This window comes from Vulpes lagopus, chromosome X (genome assembly GCF_018345385.1).
Source record: "Vulpes lagopus strain Blue_001 chromosome X, ASM1834538v1, whole genome shotgun sequence".
NCBI classification, from domain to species: domain Eukaryota; kingdom Metazoa; phylum Chordata; class Mammalia; order Carnivora; family Canidae; genus Vulpes; species Vulpes lagopus.
The window spans coordinates 38,785,502-38,791,259 of record NC_054848.1 but is presented as its reverse complement, the minus strand read 5'-3'; positions in this window follow the sequence as shown (position 1 = coordinate 38,791,259).

Below are 5,758 nucleotides of genomic sequence, written 5' to 3'. Positions count from 1 at the left end.
GATGGAGTCCCACATCGGGCTCCCTGCATGGAGCCTGCTTCTCCCTCTGCCTGTGTCTCTGCCTCTCTCTCTCTCTCTCAAATAAATAAATAAAATCTTTTAAATAAAATAAAATTTTTGAGGGGCTGGCACCTGGCTGGCTCAGTTGGAAGAGTGTGTGACTTTTTATCTCAGAGTCATGAGTTTGAGCTCCTTGTTGGGTGTAGAGATTACTTAAATAAAATAAATCTAGAAAAAAAATAAAGTATTTGAAGAAATGCTTTAAAGAGAGCCCAATACCCTTAAGACTCAAGGTATCCTAAAGAATTTTCCCCATCGAGCTGGTTTTTAGACTGTTAAATAATTGCTGCTGACTCATTTGCTGATAGTCTCTGGATTTTGCAGTTTAGTACTGTGATTACCATTGTCTTGGTGATTAGCAATCTGATTACATAATCAGAGCTGGATTTTGTGTGTCTTCTTTCTTCATCCTAGGGGGGCAATTATAACTGGTCCCTCGGGGGATCATGGATGTGGGCACAATGCAGTGAGAAAGGCTAGGATTCTTTTCTGTATCTTTATTCTTTGTCTTTTTATTGGCTAGCTGTATCTGTCATAAATAAGCTGAGGGAAAATTAAAGTCTTAGGGTATAATGTATTTTTCTGATGGCCTCTATTTTTCAACCTAAAATATGCTATCTAAACCGTGCACATTCATTGACAACTGAGATACAGATTTTGTAATAAAAATTCTATTCAAAATTGTATATCATATTTTCCTTTTTGAGGGAGAGACTATTTTAAAATACACTATTAAAGGAAGACTTGTTTAAAAATGAAATGACATTACCTTTCCTCTTATCTAAATAAGCAGAGTTTAATTTTCCAGTGCTAACTTTCTCATATTTCCACAAGAGTAAAACAGTAGTGGAAAAAAGAATTGAGTATCCTCAGTTTCTTAATGAAAAGTTTGGTATAAGTTAATTTCTGGGGGAGTTGGCAGCCATGTCTCCATGAATGTACCTTGTTTCTAGGTCAGTTCCACTCAAGAGTAGCACTGAAATTGGGCTGTAAACAGCTTGGCTAATAGGTGTATTTTAATCCTGTTTGCCTGTTTCAGTCCCTCTGGGTTGCTTTGAGGAAGCACAAATCTCTCAGAAGGTCAATGGTTCAGTTCAATGCAGTGTTGCCTTCTAGCAACATCCCTTTGCATAATATTTGTTGGTGAGAAAACAAGGAGAACATTGATAAGGAATTAACATTAACTTGGGGTGAAATATTTATGAACAAATTTAACCAAAAGGCTTATACAGTTTAATTAAGTTGAATTAACATTTGCCTGCTTCAGGGTAGGGTATATAGTTGGAAACCCAGAATTGTCACAGTTGAAATATGTTTTCAATGTTTACTTATTATTATATTTAATTTGAACTTTTTGCTTTGAAATAATTTAAGCTTACAAGTAAGTTTCATTTAGAAATAGTATAAAGATCTCAGGTTCTCAGGTATATCCTTCATCTAGATTTACCAGTTGTTAATATTTTGTAAAACTTGCTTTATCACTTTATCTCTCTCTCTCTGGGTCTCTCTCTATATATAATATATAAAATTATAACTCATTATAATTATGTATAAAATATATAAGTAAAGTTAAATGTATTTCTATTTCTATTAAATATAAATATATAATAAATATATTTAAAATAATTACAATTAATTATATATAATCTATATAATCTATATTGTTCTCTATTTTATTGTTGTTATTATTAATTTCTTTAATTGCAGACCTCATGTCCTTTTACCCCTTAAATATTTTCAATGTGTATTTCTTAAGAACAGGGACATTTTCTTTCATAACTATAGTAAAATGACCAAAATCAGAAAACGTAACATTGAAACAATGTTATGATCTACTATACAATCCATATTCAAATTTTTCCAATTGTTCCAATGATGTCTTTTTTTTTTAAGATTTGAGAAAGAGAGAGAGAGATTGAGAGGTGGGGGGGGGTGCAAAGGGAGAGAGAATCAAGCAAACTCCATGTTCAGTACGAAGCCAGATTCAGTGCTCAATTTCACAACCCCGAGATCACACCTGAGCTGAAACCGAGTCAGTCGCTTAACCGATTGTGCCACCCAGATGCCCCCCAATAATGTCTTTCATAGCAAACTTTCCCCGCTTTGGTCCAGAACCTAATCCAGGATCATACTACCCACTTATCAATCATATCCTCTCTATGCTTTTAAGATCTGTAATAATTTCTCTGTTTTTCTTTGTCCTTCATGATATTGACATTTTAAAAATCCTATAGGTCAGCTGTTTAGTAGAATATCCCTCAATTTAGGTTTGTAAGTTTATTGACACTTAGATTCAGATTGTGCCTATTTGCCAGCAATAGCAGGGAAGTAGCATTATGCCCTTCTCTGTGCACGAGACCAGGAGGTCAATTTGTCCCATTATTGATGATGCTGACTTGAATCACTTCGTTAAGGAAGTAACCTCCATGTTTCTCCACAGTAAAATTACCATTTTTCCTTTGAAGTGCAATGTTTTTGAAACTACTACTCAATCTTTTACAATGGCTAAAGGTTGTAGTACAGATTGAAAGTGGTGCAGAGTTATAAATTTGGTACCAAAACAACAAAGGTAACTCTATTATTCGAATAAGATTTAGGAATCTGATTGTAGGTTTGGCTGTTGCACACAATCTTAATAAGACTTCGTGTTCATTCACACAGAATGGTGTTACAGGATTATTTGTCTCAACACTTTATTTTTTTTAAGATTGATTTATTTATTTTAGAGACAGACCACAAGCAGGAGGAGCAGAGGGAGAGGGAGAGAGAATCTCAAGCAGACTGTGCTCAAGGCAGTGCTCAATTTCATGACCCTGCGCAGAAACCAAGAGTCGGTCACTTAACCAACTATACCACCCAGGCGCCCGGTCTTTAAATAAGTGATCTAGTTAATATGTTCCAACTTTGTGTCTAGCCTTGCTCTCATTGGGTATGCTTTGAGTTGTAGATAATATTGATATAATTCTATTTCAATTACACCTGTATTTTATATACTTACTCTAATATGGCACCTGGGATGGGGGATATTAGACATTTGTATTTTGCAGGAAACCTTTTAATAAAGCAATTGAATGCATCTTTCTTAATGGCTACCTAAGAAATCTTAAAAACCAAAGCAAACATGAGTTCAGTCACAATGTGGACACATGGAACATCTTATAAATGACACAGATTGGAGGAATATGCTTCTATGTGTCAGTGTCAAAAAATTTTTATTCCCTAAATGATCTATCTCATGCACATCAGGCAATCAGCCAATAATGATAAGCAATTATTACTAATAACAAGGAAGCATCTCTGTGGGCTCAGGGTACCCACAGCCCACATCGCACATCATTAGGGTGCCCCTGATATATTTCTTTGTGGCTTCTTTTCTCTGACTACATTAAAGCCTGAAGGAGGATACAATGATTTAAAAAGATAGACACAGTCAATGTATTGACCCTTGAAATTGGGTGCCTGTGGCTGCTTCTCATTTCTGGGAACCCTTCTTAACAACTCTGTCTCCTAATTTCTGCCTGGCTCGAGCTGCATTTCAGTAGGCTCCAACTTTGTTGGAATGGGGAGTAGGAAAACTGCCACCTTGGATAATGAGATTGGAATCCTAAGCTTTTCTGTGTTTCAGGACTGACCTACCAGTATGATTTTAAAATAGCTTTACAAATTCTCATCCCCTACGCATACAAAGATGATGGTAAATAGAATCCTTGAATTAGACTCTGTTTTAACTTTTACAAGACTATCAATCCTCTTCTCTTCTTTAAACATGATAAATGTTAAAAGCAAAGCATCCCCAACCCTCTGAAGGAATGCTCCTGAAAGCAAGTAGGGAATTTACATAGTGCTATTTTAGCTGGTCTGCAGTAATGCAATAATTGTTTGATTTTGAAGTGTTCTGGACTAATTATAATGTTATAATTCATATGTCAATATTCCTGAGTTACAGAAATTTCTGTTTTTAACCTAATAACTAAGCTTTAATGAATCTTATTTCTCAAGGGTGGATTTTCATTTCAGGCCACATATTAGTTTCCATTGTTGCCATAGCAGATTACCATGATTTGTGCCTTTAAACAAAATCCATTCGTTAGTTCCCAGATCTGTAAGTCAGATGTCTGGATACAGCATGGCTCAATTGGATCTTCTGCCTCGGTCGGGTCTTATGATGCCAAAATCAAGATGTTGGCAGGACCTTTCTGGAGGTTCTGGGTAAGAATCTACCTCTGAAAACATTCAGATTGTTGGCTGAATTTAGTGCTTTGTGATTACAGGACTGAGGTCCTCGTTTTCTTGTTGGCTGTCGGTTCAGGAGCTGGTCTTGGCTCCTAGATGCTGCCCACATTCCTTCTCATGCTTTCATGTGTGCCCCTCCAACAAAGGCTGATTGAGTCCTTCTCATGCTTCAAATCACTGACTTTTCTTTCTGCCACATCTCTCCTCTGCTTCCAGACAGAGAAAGTTCTCTGCTTTTAAGGACTTGAGAGATTAGATCATGCCTACTTGGATAGTCTAGGATAATTGTCTTATCTTCAGGTCCATAACCTTAATTCCATCTGCAAAATCCCTTTAGCCATGTAATGTAATATATTTACAGGTTCTAAGGGTTAGGGCAGGACACTAACCCTGGAAGGCCATTATTTGGCCTACTCCAGGCCAGGAAAAAAAAAAAGATGAGACTGAAGGTTCATCATGAATTTGGGATTTTCAAACACAGATATCAGTGGCTTTCTTGAATAAGTGCATAGTACCTCTATAAAGAATGGTACCTGACTTTTTGTTCACTGGTCAATACAGGAGTCTTGGAGATGAAAAACTGACAAGCCCATGGACGCCTGGGTGGCTCAGTGGTTGAGTGTCTGCCTTTGGCTCAGGTCATGATCCGGGGTCCTGGGATGGAGTCCCACATCAGGCTCTGCCTATGTCTCTGCCTCTCTCTCTCTCTCTCTCTGTGTCTCTCATGAATAAATAAATAAAATCTTAAAAAAGAGAGAGAGAAAAAAAACCTGACAAGCCCAGATATTATTCAAATATAATCAGTCAGGAACTTTGGGGTGAATACAGGGATGAATTTATAGACCTCTAATCCTAGAGCTTGTACCAGACCCCAAAAGAGTGGCAAGCCTTTTGGGAAAGATCTATGTGCCTTCTTGGGTCCCTCATGACCTCTTGATGAACAAAATGGGAACATCAAATCATCTGTGCATGTAAGATGTGACAAGGAGAGTCTAAAAGATGTTAGATATTATCTGGTTAATACAAACATCACTTGTATCCATCAGCTATTAGATAAGGTGTCAAAAGATACAATAAGATATTAATAACTACAAATGTCCGTAGTCATTTTAATTTGGGTGAATATAATAACAGCCAATCACCATTGGCTGGAACAGCCTTATAAATAAGGTCACAGGAGGATCTTCACTTGAAGAAAAGAAAAATTCAAGATATTCTTTGTGTGTGTGTTTTGTATTGTTTTGTTTTGTTTTTGTAGCAGGCCGAAACCCTAGTTTATTTCAGCATCAGCAACATCTTAGCCATCACAAAAATAAACTCTACCAAGGGCGACAGAAGTCTCTACATGGAGGCTAAGGGCTCAGCCACCAAGTGGTGAACATCAGAGGGGTGCATGGGGGGCAGTGTGCCGGCAGTAAGTTCGGAAGCAGCGGGGCTGGTGGTGGTGCAGGTGCGGGCTGGGGCC